At 38.8% G+C, this 16,177-nt stretch overlaps 1 protein-coding gene and 1 pseudogene across 1 annotated transcript in view; one reads left to right on the top strand and one right to left on the bottom strand.

Moving 5' to 3' along the window:
* RAB2A (RAB2A, member RAS oncogene family) overlaps positions 1–16,177 on the top strand; it is an 84,931-nt gene that overhangs the window by 12,896 nt on the left and 55,858 nt on the right. The window lies entirely within an intron of this gene.
* LOC117034156 (60S ribosomal protein L37a-like) lies at positions 10,197–10,498 on the bottom strand (annotated as a pseudogene).

Here is a 16,177-nt window from a genome sequence, read left to right as displayed (position 1 = left end):
GCCCACAGAACCAGGGCCATGAGTAGGAAAGAGGATAGATGTGGACTCCCGGTGAAATGGAAAGAGCCTGTTAAGTGGTGAGTTGGTTTGTCATTGGAGTTGTTCTAGCAGAGATTTGATCAGCATGTATTAGGGCTTGGATGATGAATTTTATGCAGAATAGAGGATGGATTGGACTTTTTTTTTTTTTTTTTTTAAAGAAATTTAGGATACCATGTAGGCAGTTCCTGGAGGAATGGCTCATAACAGATTCAAATTTTGGGTAAAAATTTATTGAGCACCTACTGTATGATGAGTGCTGTACTCAGGCTTTCATAATTGTTCTCACAGTAATCGTAGGTAGCTATTGATCCCATTTCACAAATGGTAAATCGGGTGTGTCATGATCAGATGTGGTCTCATTTGTTTGAATAATTCCCCACCTGCGTATGGAAGTACAGGATTTTTGTCAGGATTTTGTGGGGGGCTGAAGACTAAGGGAATCTTGGGACCATACTGTGAAGATCATTGTGTGGCATAGAGAGTTGGGTTTTTATCCTCTGGGTAGCTTCAAAGAAGCTTTATCCCCCAATCTCTAAATGAATAAATTTCTACCCTTAATTCAGATTTCTGACAGTAATTAATGAGCCCTTCCCACCATTTAACTTTTTTTTTCATGGCCAAAGGATGGGGAACATCCTTTTGGTAAAGTTTCGTTTTCTTGGAGAATTTTACATGAGAAATGGAAAAAATCATGTTGGATTTGAGTGTGAATATGTGAGTTTTCAGCCTTAGTCATGAGTAAGTCTTGCTAAAAAGTTTCTACTGTTTGTATTCTTTAGTGGCTTTTAGGAGTTAAAAAAGGAAATCAAAATCTGCTATTTCACAGCACATTATTTACTTGCAGGCTTCCTTGTAATTTTCTTAGCAGACCAACATTTAATGTAATTATTTTTGGTCATTCTAGAAGTTTCTGCTAGTTATTTAAATGCCACATCACTATGGAGGTTGGATGAGTAAAAGTATTGCTTATACAGTGTTTGATGGTAAAAATAGTTTTTTTGAAAACTTACATGTTCTTCTTAATGGTGAAAATCACAAATCCTTATGGTAAAAATGAAAATGAAATACTTGACCACTTTGTGTAAGTATGGTAAACAGTGGCTTGTGTATCCTTCCAGACATTTTCTATCCATCTGTAAATCGGTATGCGTGTGTGTGTTCCTAATCCCACCAATAAGATACGATTAGTAATGTGTTGTACACCTTTATTTTTTTCACTTAAAGATAAACCTTGGATGTCTTAACATATCATCACATATAAATCTGCCTCATTCTATTTAAACACCTGCATAGCTGAACCATAATTAATTCAATCGGTTCCAAATTCTGTTAGCCTGGTCTGATATAGCAAATGGCGGAGGAAACCTATTGTAGTTATTTAAGCAGAAGAGTATTTTATTGGAAAGATTGGGTGCTCCTCAGAATTGATTAGAAGGCAACATAATCAAGCTTGAAAATGGCAGAACCAAGGAAGGCAAGGCACAGCCAGAATTCTCACTGTCATTCACCTGTTAAAGAAGATGCTGGGTGCCTGCCAGTGGTCTCCCATCTCCACTGTAGCCACCGTGGGTTCTCTCCTGATGGCCCCCCCATATTGGAACACTCCTTCAAGATTCCATATATTGGACAAGAGCATCAGATTGGCTCAGCCTGGGGCACATGTCTGTGCCCTCACTGCCAGGGAGCTCAAGGAAGGGTGTTCTGATGCTTGGCGACCCAACAAATGTCCACCCACATCTGCTGATGAATGTAGTTACACACAATGCTGTGGTAAGCATTCGGATTTTTTTGTGTAAGAAGTAAAGTTTGTGGATCAACTAGGATTTACATTTTGCATTTTGATAAATACTGCCAAATAACCTTCCATTAAAAATGTGGATTCAGAAAGAATATTTGATTTGGAGCTTGGTATGTATTGCATGTACTTAAGTTCAACAGGCTACTCTCAACATTTATTGTCTGTGTTGACTGATGCCTAGTCTGTGTTTGGGGACTTAGCAGTTTGATTTAGTTATTGTTACCATGCACTTCTTTTCTTAGTACTTTTAATCTGACAACTGCATGAAATAGTTCTTTTTGCATATAGACTTGAAACAGATACCTGTTTGTAGCATACATACTGCTTAGAGATCATGTACAATAAATTTATTGTACAGTAATCATTTTGTACATTTACATCCAGACCCCTTCCTTCCATAGCGTCCTGACTAAGTATCTTCTTCAAGCTCTTTCGTTTAAATGTATTGCTGAGATGTGCAGTTCCTCATGTGGAACCATTGCTTACGCGAGGATTAAGAAAATGGTCAGATTAAAATATACTAATATACCTGATATATTAACTGGAACATTATTGTTTGGCATAAAGTCAGTGTCAAAGAAACAGTTTTCATTTTTAAAAACTTTCCTTCATTAAATTTCTGCCCTGCCAGAGTCATTTCATTTATAAATATTTCCTCCTTCCTCTTAGTATTGCTACTGATACCTAGAAAGTGAGATAACATTCTTTTTAGTTAGGAGAGGTTGCAAATAATAATATGTATCTGAGAAGAACAAATTCAGGAGGTTGGGTGGTATAGTGGTAAAATATGACTGAAAATCAAAAAGCTCAGTTTTGCATTTTAGTTCTGCCTCCTACATTCTTAACTTGAGGCATATCACTTAAGCCTCAGTTTCTTCATCTTTAAAATGAGGTTATCATTCCTGCTTTACTGATCTCATAGATTTACTGTTAGGGTCAGAAAAGATTGTATGTGAGGAGGGAGCCTATTTTTCCTTCAAATTATCAAAAGCCGTGCAGGTATTTTAAATAAGTACGTTAGCAGAAACTTGAATGTAGGACTCCATAGATGCAATAAAAAAGAAATACTTATCCATATGAAGTGGGTCCTTTGGGCATTTGGCAGGTAGCAGGTAGTCCAGCTATTCTTACTAAGTGGAAACCAGCATAATCATGTTTTTAACTTAATCTGTACTGTGGTGAAACATGTCCCAGTATTTTCAGTCATGTGTCTGTTATAGCAAGTGTAGTAGCTTCAGATTAGTTGTAGCTGGAAAACTAAACTGAAGAGGGTTGGACACTGAAAGCAGCATTTTAGTCAGTTATTGCTAGGGCACATCAATCACGTGAAGAGCCTGGTAAAACACAGATTGCCAGGCTCCACCCCAGAGTTTCTGATTCAGTAAGTCTGGGATGGGGCCATAATTTGCATTTTTACAAGTTTCCAGGTAACACTGATGCTGCTGGTCCAGGGACCACATTTTGACAATCAGGGTATTAGGGAAACCATATAATTTATCATCCCAGCTGATCCATAATTTACCAGGACAACAGGAGTAACTGAGCCTGCTCCTGGCAAACCAGGATATAGGGTCATCCTAATTTTATCTAATGGAAAAATCTTTTTACAAAGAGGTTTATAATGGAATTGTCACCTGGTGGGTGACTCATGATACCCAAGTTGTATTTATTTTATTATATTAAATTGCCAACAGATGATTCAATCAGATTCCCCCCTTGATTCCTGTCCTTGCAAATGTTAATTAAAAGGTTAAGTATTCTAGATTGTTCAACTGATTTGTTTTGCCACAAATACTAGCAAAAATAGTGCAGATGAGTTCTTTCATTGGATGTGTGGTTGGATTAGATACTAGAGAGTAATTTCCAAGTTTGTTTTTTATAAGCCACAGTAATAGGGACATAATACATTGCAGCCCAACATTCAGATATGTGTGTGAGTGCATATATATATTTCTAAAACAAGTTTCCAAACAGTAGTATCCTAACCATGTATAGTACATACAGTCTAATATTTGCTATTTTGTTCTGGTTCATTTTGTTTCCCCCTTTCTTTTTCCTCCCCCCACCGCCGCCTCTCTAGTTCAAGCCGTTGTTTCTCAGTCTAGTTGTGTAGGACACAGCTCCCTGGCCCATGCTGGTATTACGAACCTTGTGCTGCCCCCAGCTGAGGCAGTCGCTCGGCCACTCACGCTGGCCACCAGCCGCTCACGGCTGCTCACGGCAGCCCAGCTCCAGGGAGAGCCGTTGTTCACAATCTTAGCTGCAGAGGGTGCAGCTCACTGGCCCATGTGGGAATCGAACCAGCCACCTCGGCGTTAGGAGCACAGCGCTCCAACCACCTGAGCCACCGGGCAGGCCTGGTTCATTTTTTTAATGCTAGTTGTGATTCACTGAATTGATTTTATGTCCTTACTGGTTAAGGCATACTGTTTAAAAGCCACTCCACAGAGGACCGCTGTGATTCCAACAAACTGTGGCATTCTAAGATTCTGAAAGGTAATTAGTTATATACTTCAGTTTTCTTCACTCTGATTTTTCTCACTCTAGCTATTTTACACCATTACAGCAAACTAGTGGGGGAAAGTCTCTGGAGTTGGGAGAGAAAGAAAAGGGATGCTGTTTTTACCACATTCTTCTATCTTATTTGGCATTAGCTTTACTAGTCTGTTATTTATCCCCTGTAAAAATTAGCAAATGCTTCATTTTATTCTCTAATTTTTAAAAATTTCAGTTGCACCGAGTTTTGTATTTGTGAAAGTATGGCACTAAAAAAAGACAAACTAGGTCTTTCCTAAGAAAATCTAAACTTAGCTTATATTCAAAACCCTCAATTTCACCAAATTAAATTTGATAATGAAGGCTGTGTTAATCATCTAGTTGTATCAATCGGAGTCCAACTAGGAGACAGAAATTACACAGGAATTTGAACAGGGAGAGTCTAATGTAAAGAATCATTAACTATAATGTGGGATTACATGAATGGGAAATTGGCTAAGAGGTAAAGAGAACTCTAAAGAATCCAGTAACAGCAGGTAGAGGACACGGCTACCACCCCCAAGACTGAGGCAGAGCATGGATGGAACAAACCTGGCATCTGGACCTCTTTGGAGGGGAGAGGCGTGGCTGGGCCCCACTGGGTGGTAGAGAATTTCACTGAGGGTCTGAAAATATAAAATGGAAAATTCCAGAAATAAACAACTTTTAAGTTTTAAATTGCGTGCCATTCTGAGTAGTGTAATGAAATCTCTTGCAGTCGCTGTCCATCCTGCCCAGACAGAAATCGTCCCTTTGTCTGGCGTATATGCTACACGCCCGGTGGGTAGTCACTTCGTGGCCATCTCAGTTACCAGATCCACTGTGCAGTACTGTGTGTTTGTGTTCAAAGTCACCCTTATTTTACTTAATAACGGCCCCAAAGCTCAGGAATAGTGATGCTGGCAGTGCAGATGTGCCAGAGAGAAGCCTAAAAGTGCTTCCTTTAAGTGAAAAGGTAAAAGTTCTCTACCTAATAAGGAAAGGAAAAAAATTGCTGCTGAGGTGCTAAGATCTACAGTAAGAACAAATCTTCTATCTGTGAAATTACAGAGGAAAAAGACAATCATGCTAGTTTTGCTTTCATGCCTCAAACTGCGAAGTTATGGGCACAGCTCACAAGTGCATATCGGGTTAGTAAGGTGGAAGTCATTAAATGTGTGGGTGGAAGACATGAACAGAAAACGTGCTTAAATTCATGGCAGCATGTTGCACCAGAAAGCATTGAGCCTATATGAAGACCTCACCTAGGGACCGCCTGAATGCGTGACCACGTTCACGTAATCTAGATTACAGTTGTTATTACAATTTTTTATTTTATTATTAGTTATTGTTAATCTTTCACTCTGCCTAGTTGATAACGTGAACTTTATCATAGGTACCCTGTTTCCCCGAAAATAAGACCTAGCCGCACAATCAGCTCTAATGCATCTTTCGGAGCAAAAATTAATATAAGACCCGGTCTTATATAATGTAACATAAACATCACATAATATAACATAACGTGATTATATTACTGCTGGATATTATATTAATTTTTGCTCCAAAAGATGCATTAGAGCTGATCGTCTGGCTAGGTCTTATTTTCAGGGAAACACGGTTTGCATGTATAGGAAAAAACGTAGTATATGTGTACATAGGGTTCAGTACTATCCACAGTTTCAGGCATCCACGGAGTCTTGGAAACATATCCCCTGATAAGGGGGTCTACTGTAAAAATGCGAATGTTACTGCTCCTAAGGGGAGGAAAGTAGATGTGTAAACTCAAAATAAGTGTATAGTGTGGTAGTACTAGTAAAGTATGTATATTATACTCTGGCCTTAGCATAGGATAAAAGTGTAAGCCTGCCTTCAAACGTTGGGAACAAAAAAAGCACAGATATATATTATTCTTTTATTCCCTCATTCTAACTCTTGTGTTCCTCAAGTAGTCTTATTAAAAGTAGATTAATATGATTACCATTATGCAAATAAGCAAAACAAAGCCTCTAGAGGACCTGAAACAACTTTTTCTACCATTGTCATGCACTGGATGCAAATCCAATCCAGCAGATTTGTTCTCTTGTAAATTGATGGTGGACTTTGAAAGCAGATGGGCTACAATAGTAAAAGTTTACCAGTGTTCAACACAGGATGAGGTACTAGTACAAAGGAATTAAAGAGTGAATTGGATATGGCCGGATCCTAAGCGCTTTATAGCAGCGCTGAGAGAATGTGGTAAGGGCTCTGATTGAGGTGCTAGAAAACGCTCGGAATTGCATAGGATCTAATGTGCCTGTCCTCCTTGGAAGACTTAGGGTAAGATGGCATTTGAGCTGATAAAAATGAGTAGGGTTTAGACAAGCAGAAATGGTAAATAATCAAAATGTAAAAATAGAAAAAGACAGCAAGGTAGTTGTCATTTATTGCACATCTGCTAAGTGCCATCATTATAAACCATCCAGTTTAATGTATGTAGACCCTGTGTCAGGCAGTTACAGGAAATAGGCTGGAAAAATAAGTTCTTTACACATGTAGGACCTAAGTAGGTACTAGGTTGTGACAGGTTAAGGTAGAGTTTGAACTTTGTTCTCTAGACAGTAGGGAAGATTGAAGTTTTTAAAGGAAAGAATGCAGGATTGTAGTTAGAGTTAAATTAAAACTACATATATATATATGTATATGTATATACATATACACACACACACACACGTATATGTATTCATATTGTAATACAGTGGCAGAGACATACTAGATGTTAAATGTAATCCTTTCCTTCTGTCTTCTTTTCTCTTCCATCCTTGGCATATGTAGGACAAATTAGAAAGCTGATTAGGTGGTTATTCCAATGGTCCAAGTAGGTGGTGGAAAGGCCTTGTCTAAGACAATGGTGGTGAAAGTGAAGCAGACAGGTTTAGGGAAGGATGTTGTAGAGAGTGAAAAAATAAAAGATGACGGTAATTTACAGACACAGAAGAGTATATACTTCAAATACAGGCTCTTTTTCATTTATTTGTTTAATGTAAAGGTAATGAATACATGTGTTAATGTTAAAACACTATGAAGGGCAGAAGATTGGATATGACTGGGGGCAGTGGGAGTGAAAGATGACATCGTACAAAGAGAAGCAGGTCAGACTATACAGAGGTTAAAACTTTGGGAAGCTCCACTCCCCAAAGGAGAGGACTGCAAATAGAGTGTGTTATGGAAAGGGAAGGGAAAGAGTTACTTTACACGGGAGAAACCTGCCGAACTCTCTAAGCCAGGTGATGAGGGGTAACGTCAGCAGTAATCAGTCACGTTGATAGTATTGGCCCTTGTTACGATGAGATGAAAATTGTGCTCTCTGTGGTCTTCCTCCCAAACACCCGTAATTCCAGTCAACCAAGGGGAGGGGTTTGGGGAGGGAATCAGGTAAATCCCAATTAAGGAGCGTTCTATGATATACCCGACCAGTGCTCCTCAAAATTGTCACGGGCATCAAAAACAAGGAAAGACTGAGAAAGCCAAGAAGAGCCTAAGGACACATGACCGCCGAATGTAATGTGGACTCATGGGTGGGATCCTGGACAGAAAACAGACATTAGGTAAAAACTTAAGGAAAAACAACCAAAATTTTGGGAGAGGTAAAAGCAAAGAGGTTTCATAAAGAATTCAGGGTAAGGATTAAACTACTCAAGTTAAGGCCTCTCCACTCGCCATTGTTTGTCCATAGGTGCTCAGCAAATAGTGGCTAAATAAATACTGTGGTTGGAGCTCTTCCTAAGCCTGTTTTAGAAATGAATTTTCTCTTTCAGTGAGGCCTGACTTAATGTGTTGTTCTGAGCTCAGGTCTAGATTTGGTTTCCTAGAGTCCATGCCACCCCCAGGGTGAGTGAGGTCATCCCAGAAGCCCATTAGTGTCCCTGCCTCCTCCAGCATTTACAGCAGAGGATATTGTTTTTTCCTCTGAAACCACACAATTATATTGAGTATATTCAATGCACACACAAGCAGAAAGTCTCCATATTTAAAACTCCGAAGAATACCTAACTCACTTTGTGAAAGGATATGTGTTATGGAAGCTTCCTAGAGGTTGTGGCACTTGAGTTAAGTTTTAAAGTAGCTGTTTGCTAAGTGGACAAAAAGTCACTGAGTCCTGGAGAAGGAACACTTAAAAAATACTAAATAAATATGTGCAAAGGCCCGGTGTGTGAGAAATACTGGCATAAGGCATCAGAGACTTTCTGCTGATGCTGCCTGCTTTACTCGTTTCCGTGCTTTGATCTCATCCCAGAAGTGTTTTAGTACTTGGAGTCCTTTAGCGTGTAAAACAGAGATACAGAAATAGGTGATTTGCATAAGGGAAAGAAGGCTGGTTCTCCACATCTTCCTATTTCCTTCTCATTTTATTGATTCTTTAGCAACTCTTTCAGCGTGCTTGTTTCTATACCTTCTAGGGTCAGGGAAAAGATGTCTTACGTTCTTAAAGCTACATCCTTTTGAGAACTTTCTTTATTTTTATTACTAAGCTCAGTGCCTGGAATATAGTCCTCAATAAATAGTTTTTTGAGTGACTGTCTCTTCCTTTCCAGCCTTCACTGACAAAATTCTCAAATAAATTCTCTATATTCCATTTCCTTTTCCCTTTCCACTCATTCTTAATATTTGAGTTACTTTACTGAATACGGTAGGAATTATAGACAGAGCCAACAAGACTGGGAGACTAATAACATAAAAGTCTAAGGAGAAAGGGATGAAAGTGATTAGTGATAAGTGTTTTGGTTTCCCAGGGCTGTTGTAACAAATTATCACAAACTTGTTTTAGGGCTGAAAACAACAAAAACCTGTTCTCTCACAGTTTTGGAGGTCAGAAGTCTGATATCCGGATATTGGCAGGGCCACGCTCCCTTCAAAGGATCCACGGAAAATCCTTCTTTGCTGCTTGGAGCTTCCAGTGGCACCAGGTGCTCCTTGGCTTGTGGCAGCAAAGCTCCAGTCTGTTTGCCTGTCTTCAGATGGCCTTCTCCCCTGTGTGCATCTGCCTGTCCCCCCTTTCTCTCTCCCTCTTTTTAAAAATTTTTATTGGGGAATATTAGGGAAAAACACAGTGTGTTTTTCCAGGACCCATCAGCTCCAAGTCAAGTCATTGTTTTCAGTCTGATTGTGGAGGGCACAGCTCACTGGCCCATGTGGGAATCGAACCAGCAACTAGTTGTTAAGAGCTCGAGCTCTAACCCACTGAGCCATCCGGCTGTCCGGAATGCTGTTTTCTTTTTCATATTTTACACGTGTGGAAATGGACCTCAGTTTCTGTAACTAATTTTTCCTAGGTCACTGGTTATAAAATAATGCAAGTGGATTTGAACACTGGCATTAACAACTGTGTAAAGCTTGCCAAGTTTATTACTATTTTATTTAAAAAGAGCACACTTTATTGGTTTTTCATGTTTCACATGTTTCTCAATTTGGAATGTTAGCACAAAGAAGAGTAAGATTTTCTATGTTTGCAAAATAAGTTACTAATATTTAAACCAACTAATCATATCTCTTTATGTGGTCTGTGTTTGAGGCCTGTCAGTTCTTTGGCACGACTTTAAAACATGTAGATCTTCAGTGGATTACTTTTAGTCATGAGATAGGTCATTCATTCATGGAACTTTGTGACTTTTTTTTTGAGGACCAAGTGTAGATGACAATATGCAGCCATGATTTCAGGATGATAGGTGGACAGAACTTTTCTTTAGTAGTTAGGAATTTGCCCTGTTACTTTTCTAATCTTTGCTTTTTCATATTTTAAATTGAAGTGATTCATCTTGTGATTTCTTTTTAAATTTTGTGTCGTAAATTACCCACTTATTATAGGCTAGCAGTGTTTCAAATTGTGGAGCTTCTCCTGGTCTTTCAGTTCCTTCCGTCTTCTGATGGCGGACTGGACTATGATGGCAGAAGTGGCGTTGCAGGTCCAGGCCCACCAGCCACTGTTTCTGTACAGGAACCACAGTGCCAGATCCCCAGTCTGTCTCTCTATCTTGGTTTTGCCACGGAAGGAGCCAATGTACTTGACATGCTGGCTGATTTCAATTTTCTTCACCATTTTCCTGAGGGAGGAGCCATAACGGATCCGTATTTACTGACAATTCCGACCTTCTTACTGCGTTTAGCCATGTCGCCGCAAACTAGGTCAGAACATAGCTGTCTGGTGAGCCATCACCAATTTTTAAAAATTACCTTGAAATTGGTTGGACGTCGGTTTAGACTAGGAAAATAAACATGAGTAGAATACCTAGCACTTACACCAGTGTGTTTTGTGGAGAAGGACCTATCGCCTAAAAATCACTGAGGAACTTACTAGATTCTTAGGCCCAGTCAGAGACAGACTGAATCAGAATTTCTGGGATGGGCTTTAGAATCTGTATTTTTAATGAGTGTTACTTGTAATTTTGTGGCATTGATGTGGTATTTAGGGACTTGGTTCTCAACACAACACTGTGTCCTACTGAGGACCCTGAGTAAAGGAAGAAGGTAAGGTGACTTCATGGTATGAATTCTAACAGCAGCATTATTAAGTGCAGTAATTGGTATTAATTAAAGAGTAGTTGAAGAGTCAAAGCAAACTTGAGAAAGAAGAACAAAGCTGGAGGTAGCATGCTTCCTGATTTCAAACTATATTACAAAAACTATAGTAATCAAAATAGTATGATATTAGCTTAAAAATAGACACACAGATAAATGGAACAGAATAGAGAGCCCAGAAATAAACTCATGCATATGTGGTCATGCTAAGAATATACAATGGGGAAAGGACAATCTCTTCAACAAATGTTGTTGGGGAAACTGGACAGTCACTTATCACACGCAAAAGAATGAAACTGGGCCACTATCTTACACCAGACACAAAAACTAACTTAAAATGGGTTCAAGACTTGAATGTAAGACCTGAAATCATAAAACTAGAAGAAAACATAAGGAGTGAGCTCCTTGACATTGGTCTTGGTGATGATTTTTTGGATCTGACTCCAAAAACAAAGGCAACAAAAATAAACGAGTGGTAGTACATCAAACTAAAAAGCTGCACAGCAAAGGAAATACACAGAGGCCAGTGGTTTATTCAAGGCTAGCTAGTTCAATGCTGACAACTCATTCACAATCTCAGGGCCAAGGCTTGATACTGATTTGGGAGTATTTTGGTCAAGATCAGAAACTTCTAACAGGTAGAAAGTGATTGAGAGTGGGAGCTGCTTCATATAGAATAGTCGTGGAGGCGCCTGGTGGAGGTGAGCAGCCAGCCATGAGATTCGTACATCGAGAGAGGGAAAAGGATGTGTGAAGGCCCTGCAGGTTCCAGGGGTGGAAGATGGATTTGGAGAGGCCACTTGTATGTTCTCTGTTTAATTCTGCAATTATTAAACAAACATGCTTTTATAAAACAAACATGGCTTTTGGCTGATTCCTCTCTTAATATGGCTTTAAATACCATCTTATGCTGCTATCTCTCTAACTTATGTCTCCAGCCTGAGCACCTTTCCTGAAGTCGGGACTCAAACATCCAGTTGCCTACTCAGCTTTAACACTTGGATGTCTAATAAACTTCTTAACTCAAAATAACCAAACTGGAACTGATGGTCTTTCCTGCTCTACCTACAGTTTTGCCCATCCCGTTGATTCTTCCAATTGATCAGGCAAAAATATTGGAGCTATACTTAACATACTTCTCCTCTCAAAACTCACTATCAACAAATTCTCTTGTCTCTGCATCAAAATATGTGCAGAATTCCATTACTTCAAACCACCTCCATTGCGACTGCTCTGGTCCAAGACACCATTTCTTGCTTCGTTGAGAAAGCCTCCTTAACCATTCTCTTCCACTCTCATCTGCTTCTACGTATAAGTTGTTCCCATTGTAGCAGCCAGAGTGATTATTTTAGAATTTGAGTCCAATTATATTACTCCTCTGCTCAGAACCCTCCAGTGAGCCTCGCATTTTATCCCACAGAAACTTGCAAAGTCCTGTGCAGTCTCCTCCTAGGGGTGTGACTCTTCCCCACCTTTCAGCTTTAGCCACATTGGCCTGTTGCAGTTTCTCCAGCACATCCCGCGGTAACAGCGTTTCCTCCAGCTGGTTCCTCAGACTGGAGTGCTCTTCTCTCAGTAATCCACTGCCTGTTTCCTCACCTCCTTTAGCCTTTACCGAAATCTCACTTTCTCCCTCTCCATGAGAGACTACCTGGTTTTAGTACCACACCCTTTCCCTCCCTTCCCCCCGGCATTCCAGGACCTTACTCTGTTTTTTTCCTCTGTACCACAGCATTTAACACCCTGCTACCGACTGACTCTCTGCTCTCTCTCTCTTTTCTCTCTCTGCACATACACATACTGTGTTTCCCTGAAAATAAGACCTAGCCGGACAATCAGCTCTAATGCGTCTTTTGGAGCAAAAATTAATTAAGACCCGGTATTATTTTACTATAAGAGCGGGTCTTCAATATAATATAATGTAATATAATATAATATACCAGGTCTTATTTTACTATAAGACCGGATCTTATATAATATAAGACCTGGTCTTATATTAATTAATTTTTGCTCCAAAAGACGCATTAGAGCTGATTGTCCGGTTAGGTCTTATTTTCGGGGAAACGTGGTACATACAGACACACACCTTTTTAAAAAAGGTTTGTTCATTGTCTCTTTCTCGTCACTCCACAAGAGCAGGGACTTTTGTCTTTATTGTTTACTGATGTTTGCCAGTTGGTTAGTCTTAGAACATAAAAGTAGACACTCACGGATATTTCTAGAAAAACTGACTTGGCAAGCAGTGGAGATACATGTGGTTGCACTGAAAATGAATAAAACATAGTTTCTGCTTTGAGGGAGCTTAAAGTGTAAACAGGCATAGTAATAAGTGATAGTTTTATTAATAGTAGTTGAATTCTTTATTGAATTTTACTATGTGCCAGACACTGTTTTAAGAACTTAATGCATTAACTCATTCAATATTCCCAATAAACCTATCAGATAGGTATTATTACAGAGTAAGAAACTGAGGCACTGAGAGGATAAATAATTTGAAGTCTTATCAATAATTGGCAAGACTGATACTGGAACCCAAAGAGTGTGGCTTCCGAGTCAAATCTTAACCATTCTGCTGTGGTGGTCTTAGAACTAAATGAGTTGACGTAAATTGCTTAAAACGTCTGGCACAGGGGAGGGTGTATATAAGTTTTATCTGTTGTTGGGAATCATAATTTTTAATATTTCAGAGGTCTTCAGAATATAGTCATAATGACATGAGAATATTCATTGGCCACTAAAAAAAACCGATTCCTCGTTCAGTTATCTTTTCTAAGTGTCTTCTTTCAGGAAAATCAACATATTTGACAATGATTCTCTGTGAAAATAAAGGACGAGTCAATTGCAAATCCCACAAAATATATAGGATTTCGTCAGTTTTGTGAAAATGTTGGAGCACTGCTTGAATTCCATGTAATGCCATTGATGATTGGGGATCTGACATTTAGGCTAATAAACTACTAAAGAAGAGGACAGATACAGAAGATGCTATTAAGGAACTATTTGAATATCAAGGATTAAGAGAGACTGGCGGGAAGATTGATGAAAGAAATTTTTCTTTCATCAATTTAAGTTTATGTTATAAAAAGGGCAAATATTAAATAATGATGGCCTACGAAGTATGCACATTACCAAAAACCTCTAACTTAATATTTGTTACATTCTTTGTTCAGGAGTGTAGTTGTAATTAAAAATTAAACTTTATTGCATTAAATTTATTTAAATAATATTTAGCACTTTTTAAAAGATGGGAGTCCAATAAAAGGTTTTGATTCCTATTTATGATGAAATTTTGGTCCATGTTTTAATGGTTTTATTTTAAAGATTTATTTTTTCCTCTCAGAAAATAAGGGGAAATGAGTTGTACAAAGTCAGGTTGGTTAAATCCCTCCTAGACAGCCACCTTCCTGAAATACTGAAAAAAATTCAGAATTAATTATATGTGCAAATTTACTCTTTGAATCGACAACGACGGCAATTTTTGTAGTAAGATAGGAAAGAGGACAGAAGGAGGTTTTCTAACACTCGCTTTGATCCGTTACGTGCTGGAGGTGTATTCTTGCATGTGGTCTCCATCTTAGTGGCGCTCACATTCTGGTGGGGATCACACCATTGTAGGAAAACCTGTGAAACATTATGATACAGCTGCTGATAAAGGAAGAAGCGGAATTAAGGGCGGTTGTGGTTTTCTTGTTGGTGTGATCCATTGGAAGGCAACTGCAGAGACCAGCGAATACTGAAGGAGAAGTTGAGTTTGTTCTGAGTTGGTTGGGAGGATGGTCGGCAGGAGAATGAAAAGGAATGGATTAGGTTTTGGAAGTTTCAGCCCTAAAGGAATTAAAGTGGAAATGTTCCGTAGGCAGTGGGAAATAATGAGTGAAGTTAAGATGGCTGGGGAGAGATGGATTTGAACAATCACTGACGAATTTATAGAAGTAGGTTGAGGCTATCGGACTGGATTAGTTCTCTCAGGTGACCAAAGATGGGATGGTGAGGAAAACCTCCAGTATTTAAAGCTTACATAGAAGAAGAGCAGTTGTCACAGAATTAAGAAACCAAGGAGATAGTTACAGCCTGATAAAGTCAGAAATTATTTTCAAGGAGGTTGTAAGCAGATAAACTGTAGTTTGTGGCACAAATAGATCATTTTTCTGGATCAAATAAGATGAGGATTGAGAAAAGGCTAGCTAATTCAATTTGGAAAAGCATTGGTGATTGTGAGACAGACAGCCCATGTATTCTGAAACAGGTTTATCCAGAAATGAAATGGAAGTCCACAAATACTGAATAAGATAAGCTATCTGTAAATATAACCAACACTAACAAATGATCTGTAGTATAATTAAGGAGACTTGGGAAACACCACAGTGGCAATTGGATTGAAAGATACTTTGCATTGAAAGATACTTTGATTACCTGAAGAAAGAATATGGAGTCTTGAAAATGGAGAACCAAAGAGCAAGCATTTTCTGTATTTAACAAGCACTTGGTCAGAATACGTGGTATTGGTATTATTAGAGCAATATGTACGGGTATTCTGTTGAGATAGGAGAGGGTTTTCAAGCTCTTGTATCATATAAATGACTGTTAGATGATTCTTGAAGTCCCTCAGTAATATTAATAAAATCTGTGATTTCTAATTATATTTTTTTCTGTAACATATGGGAATTTTTTGGATGTTAAAAATAAAAAAGAAGAAAAGACACAGAAATCTTAAATGCATATTACAAAGTGAAAGAAGCCAGTCTGAAAAGACTATATACTATATGATTCCAGCTATATAACATTCTGGAAAAGGCAAAACTATGGAGACAGTAAAAAGATTAGTGGTTGCCAGGATTTAGGGGTGAGGACGGGACTCACAGGCGGAGCATAGGGATTTTTAGGGCAGTGAAACCCTTCTGTATACTGTACTGGTGGATACATCATACATTTGTCAAAATCGGAAGAATGTATAACATCAAGAATGAACCCTAATGTAAACTATGGACTTTGAGTGATGATGTGTCAATGTAGGTTCACAGATTGTAACAAAACAAGTTTTAAACTTGGGTGCAGGGTGTTGCGGTGGAGGAGGCTGTGCTCATCTGGGGCAAGGAAAATATGGGGGCTCCTGGACTTGGCGATTTTGCTATGAACTTAAACTGCTCTTAAAACTAAAGTATTTTAAAAAAAGAACTGACGATTCATATCCCAACTGTTCACCTATTTTGTACTTTCATACTTAAAAAAAATTTTTTTTTCCTTTCTATCCTAGACCTGAAAGGCTATTCA

The sequence above is a fragment of the Rhinolophus ferrumequinum genome, chromosome 14 (assembly GCF_004115265.2).
Source record: "Rhinolophus ferrumequinum isolate MPI-CBG mRhiFer1 chromosome 14, mRhiFer1_v1.p, whole genome shotgun sequence".
Classification (NCBI taxonomy): Eukaryota; Metazoa; Chordata; class Mammalia; order Chiroptera; family Rhinolophidae; genus Rhinolophus; species Rhinolophus ferrumequinum.
This window is presented reverse-complemented; position numbering and strand designations above follow the sequence as displayed.